The 24,112-nt window shown below is 35.0% G+C and overlaps 1 protein-coding gene across 9 annotated transcripts in view; it reads left to right on the forward strand.

Moving 5' to 3' along the window:
- LOC143252637 (calcitonin gene-related peptide type 1 receptor-like) overlaps window positions 1-24,112 on the forward strand; it is a 196,664-nt gene that overhangs the window by 18,329 nt on the left and 154,223 nt on the right. For 2 of the 9 annotated variants that reach the window (XM_076505057.1, XM_076505064.1), the window contains exon 3: window positions 18,423-18,531. The exons of the other annotated variants lie outside the window; for them this stretch is intronic. The gene's annotated coding sequence lies outside the window, so the exon portion shown is untranslated. The remainder of the gene's footprint in view (window positions 1-18,422; window positions 18,532-24,112) is intronic. 9 annotated transcript variants of the gene reach the window in all.

The following is a 24,112-nucleotide window of genomic DNA, read 5'->3' on the forward strand; positions in this document are numbered from 1 at the left end:
AACAGATTCGAATCCCTGTCACACCAAACATGCTCGCTCTTTCAGCCGTGGGGACATGATGAGTGACGATCAATCCCCCTATTCGTTGGTAAAAGAGTAGACCAAAAGTTGGCGATTGGTGGTGAAGAATATCTGCCTTCCCTCTAGTCTTACACTGCTAAATTAAGGACGTCTAGGATAGATAAACTCCCTGTAGTTTCGCGCGAAATTAAAGAAAAAACAAAAACAGCTACGGATAGATTGTTTTTTGAATTTCGAGTAAAGCTACACTAGGGCCATTTGCGCCAGCCGTCCTTAATTTAGCAGTTTTAGGCAAGGGAGCGAGTCATTATCATCCACCGCCAACACTTGGGCTACTCTTTTACCAACTAATAGGGGGATTGACTGTCGTATTACAACTACCCCCAGGACTGAAAGTACGAGCATGTTTGGTGCGAGAGGGATTCGAACCCGCGATCCTCAGTTACGAATCGAGCCTCTTAACCACTTGGTCATGCCAGGACACCCGCAGTTGTTCTATTCTCTCAGCTACAACATCAACGTTTTCTCAGCGATAAGTAAACTTATTATAACATCAACTTAATATCAGAGACAAGTACGGTTGTTATAACTTCAATCCGTTCTTTCCCAATACTCGTTTTCGCCCATCTTTAGATCTTCCTTCTTGTTAACAACTTGTCAGTTAAACGTTCTCTTTTCATTTCCTACCAATTAGAGTTCACTTAGGGTTAGCACGGTATGAAATGAACTGTTAAAACTCTGTTAATTGGCTAAAGCTAAGGCGCTCAAAATGGAAACAGCATAATCATTCTTAATATATCATTTAATTATTAGACATTAACTAATAATTTATCTCTACTAATTGGCTACACAGATAATTACGTTGGTATGTTCTTTGAGATTTTCAGCCCGGCATGGTTAGGTGGTTAAGGCACTCGACTCGTAATCTAAGGATCGCGGATTCGAATCCCCGTCACATCAAACATATTCGACCTTTTAGCCGTGGGGGCGTTATAAAGTGCGGTCAATCTCACTCTTCGTTAGTAAAAGAGTAGCTCAAGAGTTGCGGTGGGTGGTGATGACTAGCTGCCTTCCCTCTAGTCTTACGCTACTAAGCTAGGGACAGCTAACGCAGATAGCCCTCGAGTAGCTTTGCGCGAAATTCAAAACAAACCAAACCTTTGAAATTTTCAAATACCTTTACTAAACAGGTGGTATAGAAACACCTTCAGAAACCGCATGTTTTGTAAATATACAGTATTTTCCCGTGGAAGCATGCTCCGTACTTTGGGGCCATGGGTGATGAGCTGTAAGATGGATGGTCATATTCCACTAGTTGTTAGACGCTGTTGGTTAACTAACTGCCTTACTTCTAGTGTATCAGTTCAAACTAACCAGTGCTTGTGCGCTGTTTTCTCTTTGTGGAGCTTTGCGGAAAACGTCAGTAATAAAAATCTCCTCCTATTTAAAGGGCTTATAATGCTAAAATTCGAGGTTCGTTTGCTGCGACGGTGGTAACACAGATAGTTTATATCACAGCTTGGCAGTTAAACAAACAGACAAACCAAAACCAAAACAAATAAGTAACTAAAGAATAGAGTTTATAAAAACCAGGTAAAAATAATTACTGTAGTCACTCAGTGTTTTGCATTGAAAGCGTAATATTTTATTGATGGGCGAATTGTACAATAAGATAACACCAATATTTGAAAGAATCCATCAATTACTGGCTTGTTAAGCATGTGTTTACCAAAGTACTTTTACTATAGAATTAATAAACAGGAACTAACATTCCTTTTACTTTATTGAAGTGAAAAGATAAGTCAAAATCGGTACAAATGGTTGGAACGTGTAACGTTACGAGTTGATCAAATTTCGTTAATTACAATGCGGAAGTTAAAACTTTTGATTTATGCGAATTACGTGCATCTGTTATGAAACTAGAGAAGTTATTTATCTAGGTGGCCTTTGGCCGCCAAAGTCTTAAACCTTCATCAAGTCATTCTAACAATTTAATCTCAAGTGACAGGTGCTAAGAACAGTAGAGTGCGTCGAGAGAATGTTATACAACTGCGAATGTATACCAGCGCATATTTCAAATAAGTTGGTTATTTCAATAGCGTGGTTTGTGTTAAACTTTTGAAATGTTTTTTTGAGCTAAGCTATTTCTTCTACCTCTAAGAGACTTAAAAACATCTTGAGTGAACCAAACTGCTTCTGGCTGAACTTTAATATTCTAAAAGTTACAGAATTGTCTCATTATATGGTTTCTGGTGTAGAACTTACCGATCATTTCTTATTGATTAATCCTTCAGGATGTCTAGAATGTTCTTGGTTTATGAAATGAGTGCGCCAAACTCTTTGCTGTTCGGTATATCTAACTTACTGAAGGTTAATTACATGTTTTTTGGAATGGTATATCAAATCCTTTGTGTTTTTTTTATACCTATCATTCTTAAGGTTCGTGTGTCGTTCGTTTTTGTAATGAATATATCAAATCCTTTGTTGTTGTTTTTACCTATAAGACTGAAAGTTAATGTGTTGGTTTTTGGACTGGTTATATTGTGTTGTTGGTTTTTGGATTGGTTATATTAGACCCTTTGTTTTCTGAAATTTTGGATGTTACTCCTTTTTAGGAGTAGTGTTTTTAACGTCTTATTTTCTTCCTATTATCTTGACTACTTGGGCGTTGCAGATTGTTTTAGGATTTGTTAGAACTTAAGCAAAAAGCTATAGAATGGGCTATCAGTGCTCTGCCCAACATGATTATCGAAACCCGGTTTCTAGCATTGTAAGTCCACAGACAATGTGTGTGTGTGTATATATATATATATATATATATATTAGTTAATTTATTTTACATAAGGGTAAAACGGAAGCTTTCTTTATATCTAACAAGTTTTATTTAAATCAGCGAGTGTTGAAAAATATCTCCTGAACAATTGTAATGAAAACAGAAGTTAGTTCGGTATTTTCGAGAAATATATTATAGTGTTTTTTATGTAATATATTTCAGTGTTGAAAAAAATTCTAAAATAATAATAAATGAATAATTTATTCGATAATGTCTGAAATTGTAGTGTTAAACATTTAGTTAAACGATTTTATATTTTTGAAACACCTACCGTTTAATTTATTCAAAAATACAATAATGACAACTTTGGTTGTATTAAAATTCTAATTTTAACGATAAATTTAAATACGTTAATTTACCATAGCTATTGATTATGCATTTATATGCATATTAAACCTTATTTGAATTCTTTTCTGTGACCCCCCCCCCAATGACTCAGCAACATTATCGATAATAAGATATGGATATGTGTAACTGGCATAGCAGAGTTAGCCCATTGTACAGCCATTTCTTCTTCTTTTTCCTATGCCAATCATCTTGAAACTTGGAGGAGGTTTAGAATAGTCCAATACGATCAGGCCACTCTTCCGATTTTAGGGGCAGCCCAAGGTCAAATATTACAGAAAGATATTTTAGCCTGCAATTCTTTTGTGTTCAAACCAATCATGTATATGAGACATTAAATGTTTAGTATGAATATGTTTTGTGTATTTAATAAGGTTATTTCTTCCTGATATGTTATTTCCTGAGAAAATTTAATATTTGAAATATAAACTCACGGCCATGTGTTACTTCCCTTTAAGTCAAATACGTATCATTATCTTCTCAGTTTGAAATTCTAGTACCATAATACCCTTTCTTATCTTAGTACTATAAGTTTTCTAGTAAACGTCATAAAGAAAGATATTAAAGATACCTCTACGAAATAAATGAAGTATTATGGATTTCATTTCATTATAAGAATACCATAAAGCGTTACCATCCTAGTAAACTTTAACAGAATCAAAGGGCAGCACTCTAACGAGATTTGGTAGAACCAAAATGATAAAATCTTATGACAATATTCTGTGTAGCCAAGTGGACAATATATCATCGATACTCAACATGATCAAAATGATAACGTCTTTGCTAAAGTCGATTTGTAGGATAAAATATCTGTTGAGTAAGATACAATACAAGCAAGTTGACAACATCCATACCAAAACTAAATACCTTTCAAATGAAAATAGCATGAGAGACAAAATTATAGTTTTTTTTGGAAGCATACAACTTTTTTTTGAAGGTCGTGCAAAGCTACTCGAGGGCTATCTGCGCTAGCTCTCTCTAATTTAGCAGTGTAAGACTAGAGGGAAGGCAACTAGTTATCACCACCCACCGCCAACTTTTGGGCTGCTCTTTTACTGACGAACAGTGGGAATGATCGTCACATTATAACGTTCCCAAAGCTGAAAGGGCGAGCATGTTTGGTGCAACGAGGATTTAAACCTGCGACCCTCAGATTAGAAGTCGATCGCTTTAACCCACCTGGCGATGCCGGTCCTAACATGCCACTTAAACTAGTTTTTATTGAAAACATTCAAAACCAAAGTTACAGTTCTTTCTATTTTTGATGGTAGTCATTCGAACTTCGCGGTGAACACAGCAGCTAGCTTTTTTTTTTTTTTTTTGCTCTTAAACAAATCAAACCAACAAAGCTTAATACGCTTAATGATTTATGCAACAAAAACAATTCCACGCTAGTACTTCGAATAATAGCGTTTCTTCGTTAGCGCCATCTAACTGAGATATTATAAAACGTTCTTTAAACACCCCAGTAGTCCAGCAATCTTGTTTGACAAACAAACCGCTCTATTTGCTCTTTTGAAACACGAGACAGCTTTGATGAATCAACCAAGAAATACCATTATTTTATTTTTCTCAGATTCTTGTTTAACGATAACTTATATATTCATGTGACAATTACATAAATGGTAATGTGAAAACTTCTTAAAAACTGTGACATCAATTTAGAAATGTAAATAAGTCATTCATTTCTCAGCTTCTACTACTTTGATTTGTGATTGTATTAATCTTAGTACACACTCTCCGAATCGACTGACTTGCTACACAGTATGTCAATGTGTTATGTATTAAAGTCGTTCTTCCAACCAATTTCAAGATAATAATGGATCAGTCCATTTATCAAACGATTTTTCTAGCTTCCACGAAGACTGTTTACGTGTAAGGATTATTGAATTAAGCAGAAAACAGATTCTTGGAGAAGCTCATTGTGACTGGTGCTTTAGTAGCACTTCCACCAATATTTGATGTTCCAAACGAATCAGCTAGACGTAACAGCGCACCTGGTGGCGATTACGAAACTTTAGGTTATTTCACAAGAGTGATGTAGCTTCGACTGAAACATGTGTAACGCAAACGAATTACCTGTTTACGATTTTTTTAAGTATCATACTAATCAACTTTGACACAAGGTGAATATTTAAATATCATAACAATCCACAAGATAAAGATGTTTTTTTACTGTTTTAGTTATAAAATTTATTAACTTCTCTTTGAATAGCACTTAGCTAGTGTAGTAATTAAAATAACTTATTTTACTAGACTCACGTACCTACCAACCTAGATATATTTCTAAGTTTTACTTATAACGCCTTTTGAAGGATGCGAATTAACCTAACCACACTGATAACATTACTCTAATTTGTCAATCTAAAGTTGTACTAACACCATCGCGACATTCACGACTGAAAACTGGTTACCTAGTTAATCTGCAAAACCATGTGTTTAATGCGTCTGTGGCGATCAACTATACAGAGTGGTCTTTAAGACATAAAAATATTTGACAACAAACATCTCGGAAAGTCCTTTCGCAATTAGAATAGGTTTGTTGTGAATTTCGTGCAAAGCCACTCGAGAGCTATCTGCGCTTGCTGTCACTAATTTTGCAGTGATAGATTAGAGGGAAGACAGCTAGTGGTCACAATACACCAGCAACTCTCGAGATACTCCTTCACCATTGAATGAGATCGAATGTCTCATAACGTCCCACAAGGCTTAATGAGCGAGCATGTTCGGTGACAGGACTCGAACCCACGATCCTCAGATTACGAATCGAGTGCCTAACCACCGTGCTATGCTGGTCTACGCAGTTAGATAAATGTACTTTTTTTGTAAATATAATAAAGCAACAGTAGTTCATGTTACGTATTAAATATTACGATTACAGTAGCGTTATAGGACGAGGCTCACATCAAATGATTAATTCATTCCGCTGTTGAAATAGATAGTAATAACTGGGCGTGATCCTGTATTAGAGGGCCCAGAATGTGAACCTTATGTTTCATGGTTCGCGTCTTATTATCGCAAATATATGCCAGAAACTTTGCAGCTATTGTTGCGTTATGAGAGTAGAAGTCAAATCCCACTGTTTGGCCATATAAAAGCAGTCAGAGATTTGGCATTGGACACCGCTGACTTGTTTCATCTCCTTGAGTTTTCGGTTCAAAATTACAATCATTGTGCAGCCTTACGTAAACATTCTAAAATAAACGAACAATAAATAGTAATATTCATTTAAATAATATTTTAATTGGAATAAATGGAAAGCAGGAAAGGCTAGTAAATTTTATACTAATAACAGGTAAATGCTGTGGATCTTATAATAGATCATAGCACAGTTATTTGAACGTGCAGTAATTTAAGGATTAACACCACAGTACGAAACAAAATAATAAATAGGCTTGATTTGTGCTCTAAGAAATGGCGCTTTTATGACAGGTATTTAAAATAAAATAAATTATTCATCACTGCCTTTTGTCAGGGATTCTTTTGTTTCTATTTTGTTTTGTTTTTTAAAGTATGAAATACATTTGGGCGATCAGTAACAGAGCATCATAGAACTATAGCTGAAAATATAGTTCATATTATTAATAATTTCCAATTAGACCAAAGCTACCAACTTAAACTAAAAATAGAATCAAACTCTTAACTAGTACAGGTAATTAAAAGTACATTTCTTACTTATAAAAATTAGAATGCGTTATTTTATCATTTGGGTACCCCCGCTCCTGACGATATTTTCGGCCGTAAACCCAATAATATCTTATGAAGTTTACCAGTTTAGGAGATTTAGGTTAGTCCTAAATTAATATAATAAGTTAACAATGCATAAACTAACTTATAATAAAAATATAATGATAAAAGTAAAAGGTTTTGTCTAAACTGAACGTAGTAGGTATAGTATGGGGCTCGGCATGGTCAGGTGGTTAAGACGATCGACTCGTAATCTGTGGGTCACGGGTTAGAATCTTCGTTATACCAAGCATGATCACCTTTTCATCCAATTTACTGCCAATCCCACTATTCCTTTGTAAAGAGTAGCCCAAAAGTTGGCGGTGGGTGGTGATGACTAACTGCCTTCCCCTTTAGTCTTACACTGCTAAATTAGGGACGGCTGGCGCAGATAGTCCCCGTGTAGCTTTATGCAAAATTCAGAACAAACAAAGCGATGCTATGGTATTATTGATATGTTATAATAATACTTTTCCTACGTTACTCAAATATCCTTATTAACAATTGTTACTTAATAACACGATATTATAGTTAGCTCTAAATTAGTTACGTGTTTATATAACCAATTCCATCTACTCACTGTCAACCATTATCTAAAGCAAATGTTTATTTACATACTTTTTAACAAACCTGAGGATAAATTTTCATTAAAGTGTGCAGAATTTTCTTTTATTATTTATGGTTGAGACAACTTGGCAATATCTATAATATTCCTGAAATTAAATATTTGGAGCCTGACAACAACTGCTTTTAAGAGACCAGTGTTTAATTAAGGAGCTGAATAGTAGATACGACTTCTACCTTTTATAGAAGCAAAAGGGAAGTCTCATACAAACTTCGCTTTAGGCTTATCAGTAACATTCAACCACTGAAGCGGAAACAAGATGATACACGTGCATGTAATAAACTGGTCAATCGCCTGAGCTTCTTGTGTGATAATAATAATAATAACGTTTCATTTTTCAGAATAAAATACGTGTCAGTTGACTGTGTCGAGACCCACACCAAAATGCTATTTTTTTTTTTACTTGAGATATATAGAACTACATTATTATTGTTTCGTATCCAAAACAAGATATGTGTCTGTAAACAGAAGTCGCTGTCTCTTCTTAATGGGACTGAGCGCGGCCTAGTAAGTAGTGTGTTGAATTATGAGTCTAATGATCCAGGATTCCATGAGGGATTTCACTGAACACACTCTCCACTTTCATATGTAGGTGTGTTATAAAAGTGACAGTCAGTTTCGTTTTTCGGGTTAAAAAGACGGTTAAGGCCTGCATGGCGGTGGGTGCTTCTGGCTGACTTCACTCCCAATGAACAATAGTTAAGAGCGTTTAGCTCACGTGTGCCCAAGATGCCATTAAAGCTGGAAATTTCAATTCTAGATTTTTCTACTGTGACTTCATTTGATATCTGCTGTAGTGTGTTAGTAATTTAAAATAGTTGTTGATGTCAGATGTTACAAAATGTGTCGGCAATGACAGTAAGGGTAAATAAAGTTTTTTTTGTGTTTTTTTTTTTACTTGCACTAGAGTTATCATTTAACATCCGACAGTTGTGAAGGAATACGTCGGTGAAATAAGTAGCGTGGTCTTCTGGTGTTTAAGGTGCTCGACTCGCAATCTTGCAAATTCCGTCACCGAACACGCTCGAACTTTCAGTCGTGGGAACGTTCTGATGTGACAATCACTCTCACTTTTCCTTATTTAGGGAGTAACACAAGAGTTGACGATGGTAGGTGTTGATCAACTACCTTCCCTTTAGTCTGTTACTTCTATATTATTGACGGCTAGAGCAGATAACCCTCTAGCGGCTTTTCGCGAAATTCACCAAACAGCAAGTAGCACAAAATCATTAACATACAACCGCCGCACAACAAATGTTTATACCCACAAAGATCTATGATCGCAGAGAATTCGCTAATCACCTACAACAACACTTCATAGCTTTCAGATATTTTACACACGGGCTGCGTTAGCGCGAGTAAGACGATTCTTTTGGTTTATCTGCTAACTTGGTTCAAGGCAGACTCACAGTTTGATCCGTGCAATTACATAGCTCTCCATGTTTTTTCAGGTCAAAGGTCGGTAGGAATCTCACGTGAACGTAAGGGGTTGGTTTGGTTAGTTGGTTGATTTGGCGTTTCATGGCGCAAAGCAACTTGGCGATATGCGCCAAACATAAGAAGAGACGAGGATATTGGAAAATGAAAACCAGAACTGCTCTAGAAAACACGTTAATAGGAAGTGTTGTTCTCTAAAACTATCTTAATTAGAGGAGATAGGGTCAAGATGTTTTTACAACACTTAACATAACGAACGTGGTTAATGTTCTTCGGCTTATATTCCAGTGTTACAAAACAAACTGAGGTTAAGTTGAGAAACCCTACGCTGATTAACGTTTTTTCCTTCACTGCACAACACTGGGATTCGAACTTCATTTGCTATAATAGTAAATTGACAAACAACTATAAAACTAACCCTTGAGCTCGTCTACGTCAACTTACTATACCTGTAAAACTAACCCTTGAGCTCGTCTACGTCAACTTACTATACCTGTAAAACTAACCCTTGAGCTCGTCTACGCCAACTTATTATATCTGTAAAACTAACCCTTGAGCTCGTCTACGTCAACTTATTATATCTGATACATGTCATCACTATTTTTTTATTGGGTTTTGTTCTCCGATATTGAAAGAGTTACGACGTAATGTTGATGAATAAATATATCTGTAAAAGTTACCGGACAGTTTCTTAACATTTATTGATGTTCTCTCGAATATTTGTGTTGTAAAATTTATATGAATAAATATTATTCAAAGCCAGGTCAAAATAAAAAGGTAGCTTTGTTTTCTTTATCTTTGAAAGCGTTCTAATACATTTATCTTTTGGAAATATATCTAAAAACAGCTCTGTACACAGTATTTATTAACTGGATACCCGAACGTTCCTGTAATCGTTGATTAAGGTGTCGTGTATGCTGTAAATATTAAAACTCTACGTGTGCGCCTTGAATGCGAGAAAATAAAAACGAAAAAAATATTAAACGTACTACTTGGTTAATTATTAAATTCGTTATAAATAAATTATTATATTCGTTGCCCTTTTCTGTCCATTCGCCAACTTCTGTTGTCTAAATGGTTATAATGCATACCCTGAAGTTTTAACTAAATACGGTTGGACTTCTGACGTTTCACTTTGCAGTACTATATGATACTGTTGTTAACGTATTATTAGAATTATCTCGCCCTCGGGGAGAGTTTGTTCATGTATTAACGTTTGTGCAAAGCCATTTGATGTTTCTAATTTTGGAGTACAGAATAGAGGAAAAGCAGCTACTCAACACCACTCATCGCCAACTCTTGGGAAAATCTTTTACCAACGAATAGTAGGATTGACCGCACTTTATAACGCCCACACGGCTGAAAGGGCGAGCATATTTGGTGTGACAGGGATTCAAACCCGCGACCCTTGGATTACGAGTCGAGTGCCTTAATCACCTGGCCATGTGATTGACCTTTATTCATTGTTTTTTAAAATCCAACATAAACATTTTATTTATTGTATAAATAAATTTTTCTTGACTGAAGACGAACATTTTTGATTTAATATGAAGTTATTTTTTTGACTGGACATGATTTTTTTTCTTATTGAATTTTTTTTCAATTAATCTAAATAATTTTTGGTCGAACATGAAAGTTTTCAATTAAACATGAATTGTTTTTTAGCTAAATAAAAACTTTTTCTTAACTGACTTTTTTTTTCCCTGAAAGACTTTAGTCATGTCAATGAAAGTGCGTGATATCATATACAGGGGGATATTTAAAATAATCACAAAAGTCAATTTTATAAAATTCAATCCTTGAAGTGTATTCCATGTAAAGGTCTTTAAAATATGCAAGTTTTTAATTAATTAAGGGTTGGAAAGGCCTCAATCCTTCAATCAGTAGACTGGTAACGATTCTCGAGTCAGTGAAACATAAATGTTACTCTTGGCAGTATTCAAAACTGATTATAATGTCATCCGTTTTGATTAACGTTAATATAGCACAAATCCGAGTTTCATTAGCTATGTAATGTACAGTATTAACAATATCCACAAAGTTCTATCGGCGCTTTAATAATAAACATTATCTAATTTGTACGTTGTCCGTCGATATCCATGTTTTAGGATAATGTATGTATACATATCTGAATGTTACTTCAAGAAAGTTGCAAAACAAGATAAATCACTTCTATTCTTTAAACTTATGTTCCAGATTAGTTAACAAACACACGAATATATTTTGCTATAACATAAGAAGAAAAAGTAGAAAAAAGCTCTCGCCACATGATCATTTTCAGGGAGTCCTCTAGACAAGATTGGCTCTGGCTCAAGAATTGGTTACCTTTCTTTTCCTAGCAGTAAGTTTACGGACTTCCAACGCTAAAATCCGGGGGTCGATTTCACGCAGTGGACATAGCAGATAACCCAGTGTGCTTTTGCTTTAAAACAAACAAACAGAAACAATAACCTTTCTTTTAGTCTGTGTCATTTCAAAATTAGGGACACATTTGGGAGAAAAGTCCACATCATTGGGCTGTAGGGTTTTCAACTAATTTCCAGTAAACAACAATAATATCTTTTCTCTACAAAGACAGAAAATATTTATTTTACAAACTCTAGATCAATCGTTTCTCTGAACAAAATATATATGTGGTTCCTGGTATTTATTACATACACAGTGAATGGATACCTTATTAGGAACTATTATACCTAGTGATGACAGGTAGAGAAGAGGTTAAGTCAACTTTTGTTACAGGGGGCCATAGAATCCAAACGACACTAAAATATATATTGGTGAATCCTCCTCCAATTTCATTATTAATAGTCGTATTTATTATATTATTATTTGTATTAATTCATGAAACGAGGCATAAGAGAAATATGACGTCGAATGTGTTTTTCAAATTCATTTCACAGATACTCGGTTGGATTGCCTACGGTTTCCGTCATGTTTCTCAAATCATGCATGCACAATTTAGGCATGGCGGATGGAACTGTTATCCCCTTGGAAATAACTGTCGCTATCAGGGAATATAAGTAACGTCACTGGATTAACTAGATCTGTTATCCACTTGGAAATAACTGTCCCTATCAGGGAATATAAGTAACATCACTCGATTAACTAGATCAGAAATGATGCTTAGGTAGCCAGTATTTCTATTCCTGTCTTCTAAAGGAACCAGACAAAATGTCCCGAACCACATCACTTCACCAGCATAGGCTGGGACAATTGGGTTCATATTTTCAAAACATGCTTCAAAGTTGCCTTCATGCACCTAGACAGAGAAAAAGGTAAAGAATGATCCATTGGTACCGTCTAGCCTTTTGACAGTTTCTTTTAGTCCAATGTCTACGCTCTTAACGCACTCGAAAAGGTTGTTTATTTCTTGTTGATAATAACATACTGTGGTTTACGTAGTGGTCTAGACGTATTATAAACTATTTCTTGCAACATTCTTCGTAAGTTACAGTTGGAGATGGATGAAAATTGTCTGCCCTGAATGTTCGTCACTTAATCTTTTTTTTTTTCAATGGAGATTGGATCTTATTATTCTGTTTTCCTTCCTTCCTAACTCTTTCTGTTACTAACAGCTTGAGGCCACAATTCCTCCCACAGTAGATATTTTATCATCTTTCGCCATAGCTCATAAACGTAAAATGTCTTATAACAAACTACCAACGAAACGTTCTTCACAGCTATTGCACCTGCTATGCGTGCATCGAATGTTATGCTTCTTTCGAACATTGCAGCACCTCTGCTTTTTTCAATATATTTTAAGTTATACTGAGTGCATATATTCTTATCTCAGGCTCTTATAGTGCTGTAGGAATCATCCGATACATAATATGATCAGTCTAATTTGTTCCTGTGGCTCAGTTCAAGTCAAAGTCTAAAAGGGTACATTGGTTCTAATAAAGTGGCCAACCAGAGTTGAAGTAAATTTGTAATCAAATTCAACTAAAGCTTTTTATCGATCTTGATATATATATATATCGAGAGAGAAACATACAGATCCTATCTTAAACATGTACGAGGCGATCAATGAATCGGAAAGAAACTTGGATGATATAAAATCTGGCTTTCCTTTGGGTGCACCGAATCTAAAAATGATTTGCTACCAACGATATATTTTAATGCACTACAAAGAAAATGAAAATGTACAGAAATAACGACATATTTTATTTAATAGCTAAGCTGCAAATCTGAAGACTTATAACGTGGTGGGCACGGCACATACAGCCCATTTTATAACTTTGCGCTTAAAAACAAACAAATAAGCTACATGTGTTAAAAAAAGACATGATATTTTAACGTGGATTAAGTTTTCATTTCGTATACTGAACATTCATTTTAACACCTTTTTCTGATTCTTTATTGCTTATTGTTTTACTTTTATACAATTTTCTGTATTTTAAAATGTCATATGAAATAATATCACATTAATTAATTACAACAGCACAATTTTTTAATCTTCTTAAAGCAAATTAGCATACTTCCTTAACGTTCCTGCTTTCGAGTAAAGTGTGTATGTGTTTTTATAGCAAAGCCACAGGAGGCTATCTGCTGAGCTTGCTGAGGGGAATCGAACCCCTAATTTTAGCGTTGGAAATCCGTAGACTTATCGTTGTACCAGCGGGAGACGTTTGAGGAATGTTAGATTAACTTCAATTACACTAGTCGTCCCTAATTTAGCAGTGTAAGACCAGAGGGAAGGCAGCTAGTCATCACCACCCACCGCCAACTCTTGGTCTGCTCTTTTACCAACGAATAGTGTGGTTGACTGTCACATTATAATGCCCCCACGGCTGAAAGAACGAGCATGTTTGGTACGACGGGGATTCGAACCCGCGACCCTCAGATTACGAGTCGAACGCCTTAGCCCACCTGGCCATGCCGGGCTATTACTTATGAACTGTCACTTCTAAACGACCCGGCGTGGCCACGTTGTGAGGGTGCTCGACTCGTAGTCTGAGGGTTGCGAATTCGAATCACCGTCATACCAAAGATGCTTGCCCTTTCAGCCATCGAGACGTTATAATGTGAGGGTCAATCCTACTATTTGTTGGTAAAAAAGTAGACCAACAGTTGGCAGTGGGTGGTGAAGACTAGCTGCCTTCCCTCTAGTCTTACACTGCTAAGTTAGGGATGGCTAGCGCAGATAGCCCTCGAGTGGCTTAGCGCAAAATTCAAAAACAATCAAAACAACGAAACACGAAAATAGTTACAGTCTGTTTCTGTTATGAACTGTTATTATATTCTTTATTGTTAATTTGATTGTATTTTAATTTACTTCATCATTTTATCCTGCATTCTAATTACACTTCACAAAATGTTTAAACTTTACTATATTTTTATTTAATAATTTACCATGTTTAGTATAGCTTGCCGAAGATGGAGTGTGTATATTCTGAAACGTTCTAGAATTAAATGTTTGTAACTGTACACACGTCAAATGTTCGTTACTGGTGCCTCAAGTCTACTGTTGACCATTAAATGCCGATTCCCGCCAACGGAATCTGTTGCCAGTGATATATCAGATTATGTATTTAGAAAAAAAGCGTATTCTGATTATGTTTGACGTTAAGTATCACACAATGAGCTATCTATGCTCTGCCTACCATGAGCATCGAAACCTGGTTTCTAGCATTATAAGTCCACAGACATACCACTTTGCTACTGGAGTGTAAGTGTTTTGGAGAGAGAGATCATGCTACGTTCATGTAAGGAACAATCATGAAACAAGTACAATCTTTGAATCGATTAGTTATTTTTGTACATTATGTACGTGTACATTAGTTCACTGGTTTCTTTTTCTTAATCGTTTGCAACCGACAAGTGAAACTTAAAGCCAAATCAAAGCCAATGCGCTTTCCTGTAACAACAGTGTGTGTGTGTGTGTTATCTTTCTTTCATATTGTTCCCACTGTGAACAAACGTAACAATAACAGTATTTTATTTGTTTCGTATTTTCATGTAAACTAAACATTTTTTCTTAATCTCTTACAAGTTTTTTCCACTTATTGTTTTTGACTTATCGACTTTTTTATTTGGTAAGATAAGAATTAGAAATTCCACAAACTTTTTGTTCGATTTATCTTTATTTTTTATCAAATATGACAGGTGGAAATTTTATTCTTTGCAAAAACTTTTGCTTGGTTGACAAATATATATAGACTAGAGTGCAAGCTCTAAGGATTTTGTGGGTTGGGCGGGACTTAATCAAGAACCATTTATTAAACACGTATATCTTTGACTCTTGGCGTAAACCTTCGAAAAGAAGTGTACTACGTCTGAAAGGCGAAGAGAATTTTGTTAGGGTTAGTAATAGAAATACGTACGGTGTTGTATGACATAACCATCTTTCTTTCTAATAGTGTGAATGTGTTTCAATCACTCTTTTTTTCTTCTGATGAAACTATGCGTTACGATGTTCGGAAAGATGCTCCAAACAATTTAGATTCGTTAACATTCATTTTGACTGAAACCTGTTTAAAAAAAAAAAAAAACTGTCTCGTGTCTTCTATTACAATGAATCGTAACTAATTTGATATTTGCATACCAAAGTTATTTTAACAGAAAAAAAAATTATTCCGATTTTAAATATCTTGCTTTTTCTCTAAATAAAGTCAGCTGACATAAAACCTGACATCTTGAAAGATGCTTAAAATATATAGTGATGATTGTAAAACGTGAGACGCCTAGATTGTTATAACAGTTTAAAACTATCATCTCGCGTGTGATGATTTAAAGGGTGAGAAAACCAGACGACACCTCTTCATGGAACGAGGCCTGTGTAATGTATATTTCCCTTAGGACGGGAAATATACACGAGAACAACTCGTGTCTAAGCTCTCGTACTAAGATTTAAATGTTTGCTGCTTGCATGCAATCAAAGTAACAAAATAAACTGTATTTAAAATTAAATAGTATATATACAAACATGCATAAGCTAAGTTTTTACACGTTTTTATCATAGAAAAGTACATATATGGCTCACTTCGTGTACATTAGAATATTTTTATCCGAGAAACGTCACTGGATATGGTATCCAGCATTTTTCAGCTAGAAAGATATGTCAAGCGACACATGGAGTAAACCATGTTTAATCTGGAACTACTGACCAGAAGATGAGCCACAGTCAACAATACGGCTCCTCTTAGCCACTGGTGTGATATTTAGGTATAATAATATTCAACGAGTACCCAAAAGTCTCTGCAAGAAAAAGTGTGTAGAGTATAAACTGAACAAGGACGGACAGTAAAGGAAAAACTAATACATAAGTTAAGAAGTAAAACAAATAATGCATTCACATTATTTTTGTTTTCAAGTTTAAAGTGTAATCGGCTTCTTATTTTTCGTTGCGACTTTACTAGCGATTTGAGCTCGAGAAAATTTCAAAAATACATCCATCGGGGAAAACGACAGCAGAAATTACGTGATTCTAGGTTTACAAGTCATATAAAAGGTTCTTGTGCAGTATCCCACATTTCATAGATAATCTATGCCAATTAATATTCTAAATATCATGTTAAAAGAAGAGGTGAGCCCCAACATATATTAACTTGTACAAGTATTCGCATCACCCGTTGAGATAAGCGTACTCCGCCTTGGGGAATGAAAAGAGACAGAGTTAAACTGGTGTAAGTGTCTTCGAGATTGCCATTTGTAACTTTATATGAGCAAAATGATTATTGTAGAGGTCTTCAATCTTTCCAGATTTACAATAACCATACAAAAAAAAGCCAGGAAATTTTCTGGTACCCATACACAAGTAATGAAAGGGGTTAATTCTTCAATATATTTTAGTAATTCTAAAACTAAAATATACTGTTTTTGTTTTGCCAAATACCTCGACATCTCTTTCGACCTACAGTTTGGTAATTACTTAATTATTAAATGTTTACGATCCTCTAACGTCCAGTTTATAAGTTTACCATAGCTTCGTTTACAACATCTGAAAAGAAGTTTAGAAAAAAATTACCTGAATGTATTTTAAACAAGCTCGGCATGGAAGAGTGGAGTTATTAGTTTTTGCAATTGTTGCAACTGAATGTGTGTATTGCATCCAAATGTATATTGTAAGTTAGAACTTTCTAATCCGTAGCCCGACAAGTTAATTGCTAGACTTTGTCCAGCTCAAATTATTATAATCTGCTATTTCTTCTAGAATGTATATTTGCTTCAGAATTTCGCATTAAGTTATAAAAACATTTTTGTTCAGAACCATCTTTGAATTTTCAACTGTTAGCCTCGGAGAAAGATAGCTTGTTATCTACGCCTACTGGTAACCCTTGAGTTGTTTTTGTCTAATCGAATAGAAGGATTTATCCATCATCACTCGTATAACACACCTACAGCACCAAGTGTGGGGGCGTTTGTTTTTGTTCTGTTTTGGCCAACATGTGGCAAAATGTATGATGCGACTATATTTTGTTGTGTAGGGCTTTGATGAATCAATAGATAGAGATACGTGTGCAAAAACTACGTATTTACTGTATGCATCATATTTCATTCTTAAACATACTTTAAAGCATACTCGAAAACGTATTATTCTCATTAAATAAGTATTGTATTTTTCTTAACATGATATGTTTTCCGTTTATAGGTGGTTATAGATATAACCAAGTTTAGTTACTGCTCTCACATGGCACGTTTTGTATGAAATTTGCATTTAAAAAGTCTCATTGCTATAAAGAAGCCACTTATATTTATTTAAGGGACGTCGAGTTACTTGAATGATTACAATTCGAGGTCGGTTTTCAGACGTTGAGTGTGTAGGTGTTCTCAATATTTCGCATCGTTGGCAGTGTGTAGAAATTTGAACTTGAAAACAGAGCTAGAACTCGTCAAGTTAAATATACTTTTTTTTTTTCGTCAGAACACAAACTTGGATGTTTAGTCAATCAGCAATTCGAATTTACGAACTAATTTAATTATTCCAAAAATAGTGAACATTCGTTCGTTGTTATGCGTTTTTCAGGGTGAGACTCGACGCGTTATAGGAATTTTGGCAATGATGAATTATTATTGACTTAGGCTCGTGGGGGCATTATAATATGATGGTCAATCCCACTATTCATGGGTAAAAGAGTAGCCCAAGAGTTGACGGTGGGTGGTGATGACTAGCTGCTTTCTTCTGGTATTGCACTGCTAAATTTGTAGCTTTGCCCAAAATTCCAAACAAATCATACCAAAACTATTGACCTGAAAATCTCATTGTGTTTAATAATACTACTCAAGGGAAGTGTATCTCTACATGATCTACCCTTTGCTTATAAATGGCTTAATTTTAAAACTCAAATATTATATTTGACTTGTACTTATATTTCTTTGTTAAACATAAGACTTATATTTTTGAGTTTAAAATATTTTATTTTGCGTACTTTCATGTTGTGCGCGTTAGTAGATAAATTAACAGACATTCGTTCATATTTATTTCTTCGTGCGTAGGGATCTAGTTTTTGGATTATGCGAGTAGAACCTCAACTTGCTGGCAACAATAAACCAAACCTTTCGATTCACATGAAAACAAGATTACTTCGAAGACGTGGGCGATAACGTACGTACAAAGTCGAATACATACAGCTGTACCTTATTTTATAGCACTGTTGTTCCGTCTGTATTATTAATGTATTGTCTTGGTCAAATTCGTACCGCGTTTTCTTATTACTTTGAAATGTAAGCTCTAGTGTGATGTTTGTTTATATCGTTTGTACCAATATCTGAATTGAATATCTTCATCGAAGAAGTCAGGAACGTTTTCAAGGAGTGGTGTCCACCTGGTGTTATTGCTACGTAAAATGCCGAAATCTATGTTATTTTTATTCCAAACATTTTCCATCTTCAAGTGATACGAGTACATAAATAATCAGATAAGCCAAGCCTGCCATCATTTGTTCTATATAATTATAGGCATGCATTCCTTGTTCTAAATGCTAAATAAATATAAACGTATAAATTCTAATAACTTATAAATGAGAGGGAAAATAATACATAACAATGTGTCGATCACACTGTCTTTCAAGCACAAACTCAACCAAGTTTCTAACTTGTTTGAATATTATTGACGATGTTTAGTGAGCAAAGATATTGCTAGCTACACGGTCTTTTCCTATACTACATTGCCAGTATAATGTTAAAAGCTGCATTTGTTGATAAGTGTTTGAAGGGTTACGACTTTTAATGAACGTCCTCTGCGTTTTGGACAAAGAAGGATTAGGGTAAAAGCATTAAGTGACGTAATTTTATCACTCAAGTAGATGTGGTCATAAAAGCTGGTTTCTGATTGGTTTTTAGTGTATTGTTTCTGATTTGCAATGCCTTAGGAAAGAGGCCTGCGAATTTTTTAGGGTTAAAAAAGAAGCCATGCCCTTTTTTTTAAAGTTAGTTTAACGTTGAGGATTAATACTTTTCTTCACCAAGTATATTTGTATTTCACTGTACAAGTACAGTAAAATACATGTAGAAAGATGTATTTCCTGTTTATGTATTGATCGTATTTCAATGGATGTGACTTCTGTGAAAAGGATATAAAACTTTATTTGTGGCGTGCACACACACCTGTACAAACAATAACTTTTTTATCTTTGACTATATGGTGTCTTGCAATAGAGCCCCTCTCCTTTTGCATATGCTATCGAAATCTAATCGAGTAACATTAGTTGTTTTGTATTAAGCACAAATATATATAAAGGAGTATCTGTGATCTGCTCACTACGGGTATTGGAACTCGATTTCTAACGGTATAAGTCCGCAGACATACCACTATGACACTGGAGGGCAATCAAATAACGTTACGCTAATAAATTACAGAGATGCGTACCATATAAGATAATTTACATTATTTTTCCTTTTTAGTTTATAGTTGCATATTGTAGTTAATTAATAAATGAATAATAAAACACAATTTTAAGCCTCGTGACATGGGTGTTATAAAGAGTTAATATTAATTTTTTAAAACACACTGCTCAAAACAAACAAGGGCAATCATGCTAAGTAATATTATATTCTATGACAATGAAAAACCAGTAACATAAAAATAAATTCAATCATTTTCATTGGTAAAAGCAATCAGTCATGTGATTGGTCATCCAACCTACGCTCGTAAACAAGCTTTAGTTTTATGTAACTTTTAGGTTTTCACAGGTTCTGGTATTTTGCTTCAATGGTATGGACACCACAAACAACAATGGAAGCCTGGTACCCATGTTGCATGTTTGACGTCAGAAACATTAATAAGGTCCTGAATTATTCATGAACATTTTCCTGAAATCGTTCTTTTTTTATATATAAAATCTTTGATATAAAATCAGCTGTTGGAATGTGTCCCGTCCCCTAACAGCATTTCGTACATACTCGACGAGACTAAAGTCCGACGAGAGTAATGGTCATGCCATTCTGTCAAAATTAACTTCTTAAAAAACATTTCAGCCTGTTTAGCCAGTTAGGGTAAAGGTTATCGCGTGTTAGCCTGAAATCAAGCAAGAATATATCGTAAAATTATGTTCTCAGACAATCTTAAAGATCAGGATATCAATCGCAGTAGCTAATGAATAGCAAGAAACGTGTCATCACAGAGGTAAAGTTAATCTTTCAACTGTTACTACATTTGATGCAAGAAAGAGGCTGAACTTAATGTGAAAAGCAATGGTTATTTAACCATAAATAAACAATGAAAGCAAGAAAGTATACTTGTCTATGATTGATATTTATGCTGGAGGTATCGAGATATATCTGTAATTTTTTTCAATTATATTGTCCTTATATTTTAAAGGCTAAAAAACACGCATACAATTCGACGTTTTTTGGCACAGTGAAAGGTTAAACCTGTATCATTGATTATAGCTGATAAGTTTCGCTAGCATAGCTACCATCATTAGGGCTAGTGTTTACGTTGACCAACACTAGTTGCTGTAATTAACGTCATTTTTTATTTCATTTTGTCGTATCTGTATCCAATATTGAAAGGGTACGACATTTTACAAACAGGAATAATTATTGCATCTCTTTTAGAGCGCAGACGCAGACTACCCATGTCACTAGTTGTTACAAGTGGAAGTCAGGAGAGTTTAACGTTCAGCTGCTTCTGAACCTGAACACGTTACTTCCAAATAAAACAAAAACAACGTCTGAAAATAAATACTCACCAACATGATGTATGAAAAACGTCAAAAAATACCAAGTGGGAACATGCGTTGACCGTGTTTAATTAGCACACAAAATACTCTACAAATAATTTCTTTCTTTCTACTCTAAGAGAAAAAAGGTAATTTTTGTAGGTGATTTTTTTAGTACAGTTGCGAGAGAATTGTTTTGTGTATTACCATGAAAAGAATGAGCCTCATCGAACATCTGGTATAGCCACCGTTGTAAAATTTGTTTTTAATTAATTGTACACTAACTGCATTTAGTTGAGACTATAATATTTAATTCATTTTGAAGTGAGCCAAACTTTACAAATAATGGGAGTCTACTTGTATCCTGCACGTAGGTTTTATTTTGTCTCAACGTATCAACAAAATTAATTGAAAGGGAATATGTCTGCTTTCTGTAAAAAAAGTGTGGCTGTCAGTTGTTAAAACAATTCTAGGAAAAATATAATTGGAGAGGCTTCAAGGGTAATAATAGATATGAGAGTGTCCTTCAATGCATAGATTTCTTCAACAATGGCATGGCCCAGCATGACCAAGCGTGTTAAGGCGTGCGACTCGTAATCTGAGGGTTGCGGGTTTGCATCCCCTCGCGCCAAACATGCTTGCCCTTTCAGCCGTGGGGACGTTATAATGTGACGGTCAATTGCACTATTCGTTGGTAAAAGAGTATCCCAAGAGTTGGCGGTGGGTGTTGATGACTAGCTGCCTTCCCTCTAGTCTTACACTACTAAATTATGGACGGCTAGCACAGATAGCCCTCGAGTAGCTTTGGACGAAATTCAAAACAAATAAACATACTTCAACAATGGCGAGGAGAAAACATCTGTTAAATGAACAGTTAACAATACGTCTAAAAGCCAACCGTATTTCTTATATTATTAGGAAAGCAGGCTTCAGTGTCACTCAGAAAGCAAATTGTTGACGATGAGTGAATGGAAGAGTTTGATCTTGTCTGGTGAGTTATGATGAACTTTCTCTCTCTACTAAAAATGATGTATAACAATGCAGAAAGTGGCACAAAGAGTTCGACCATATGTGTAATATTCTGAGAATGTAAATTATGGAGGTAGTGTAATGGTGTGGGAAACGTCATCATGACAATTCTGGTTCTGCAATTCCTTTAGACTGGCGAATAACATTTGTTTTGAAGTTAAGCACAAAACTACACAATGTGCTATCTGTGCTCTGCCCATGATGGATATCGAAACCCATATTCTAGCTTTGTAAGTCCACAAACATACTGCTGGGAGGGACAACAAATAATATTCAAATTGAACCATAACATTTTGCAGGTTATTTCCATACCACAATACTGATAACAAAGATTTTTCCAAGATGGTAGCACAAATATTCACTGTGCTCCCTTATGTAAAATTTATTTAAAAATATGACACTGACTTCAGTCATATACTTTGTCATGAGATGCTCAAATGATTTAATATATAGTATTTAACATGATCAAACGCCAGCTTTGCGTTTGATAATGAATTTGGCAGCTACCGTTTTCTTGGGCTCGCCATGGCCAGGTGGTTAGAGGTGATAATCTGAGGGTCGAGGGCTCAAATCCCCGTCACACCATATATGCGCTCGCCTTATCAACCATGGGGGCCTCATAATGTTAAATTTATAAAAAAGAAATGAAATATTATTTAGCTTAGTCAACATATTTAAATATGAATGTGTATTCAGCTATATGTCTAGTACTTATATGTATTATTCTTTTTTATCTTTTTTTTAAGAGGAAAAGTTCAAACAAAGTTAAGAAATAAAAGAAATATGCACGAGGGTATAAGTAACGTTATTAGTACACAACATCGCTAAATATATCCAAGTAACATAAGCCATTCAAAATGTATTACCTTAATTGAAGGGAAACACATGGTAATATTAACCAACTTTGAATTTCATCCATGGAAAATAAAACCCATATAGTCTGATATATCTCATTAGGACACAGAATGTCTTTTTGTTTTCTATATCAAAGACAGTTTTAAAATCATATAAGTAATTAACGAGAAATTGCCTGAATTATGTATCATTTGGCTATTTTTACGAATAAGGAATTTTCGAAGAAATGTTAGTTATAATACAGAGAGTGAGTAAATTATATTAACACGTTTTTGGAATCTCGCCATGTCTTTACAATCTACGTCGGCAAGTCCAGTCATAGTTTGTCTGATGATTGTGCACCTTAACAACTACTTTACAAAAGGCTCTGTCAGTAGATTGTTATATCCAATCATACTTTTCATTCCTACTTAGCTTCCGCAATCTTTCTACTGTGTGAAGATGCTGGTTTAACAGTGCCAGTTTTAACAGTTCAATCACCCAAAAATGCATAGGCACTGCATCTTGAGAATTGACAAGAATGTCTTCTATGAAATACCATGAAAATGTTTCATTTACAGCTGCTTGAGATGGGCATCTTTGAACAAATATCATGTGTAAGCAATTTATGTTAAGTACCGTGCGTGGTAAATTAAGCTACATGCTGCTATCTAAGACGTGTGAAAGGATTTTAACACTGGCCTGTTACAAGGTGTCGCACACGGCTTACCAGAGGTATGGTACGACTTCTTGCAGGTCTCTTTCTGGATAGCACTGGTACCCCACGTTAATCCACATTATTTTGTTTTCCAGTGTGATCAATTTACTTGAAGTTTGTAAATCACTACTCTGAGCACATATTTATAACCTGAGCATGTGTTTATGCGTCAGAAAGGGCAGTTATATATTTTCCCCAAAATATTAATTTTCTGTGATATCACACTACCTACGACACACCAAACAATATCAAAATGTAGTTCTGATTTAAGTCGCTCCACTGTGACTTAGTTTCACTGTTCACATGCTTTTCCGATTTACGCATTTAAAATCGTTTTAATATAACACACTCTATCCTTTGTACTAATATAATTAATCTATCCTTTCTCAGAGATATAAAAACCACAAACATTTTGGAAAATCTGATCGGTTAAAGTTAGCTTG

This window comes from Tachypleus tridentatus, chromosome 6 (genome assembly GCF_004210375.1).
Source record: "Tachypleus tridentatus isolate NWPU-2018 chromosome 6, ASM421037v1, whole genome shotgun sequence".
In the NCBI taxonomy this organism is placed as follows: domain Eukaryota; kingdom Metazoa; phylum Arthropoda; class Merostomata; order Xiphosura; family Limulidae; genus Tachypleus; species Tachypleus tridentatus.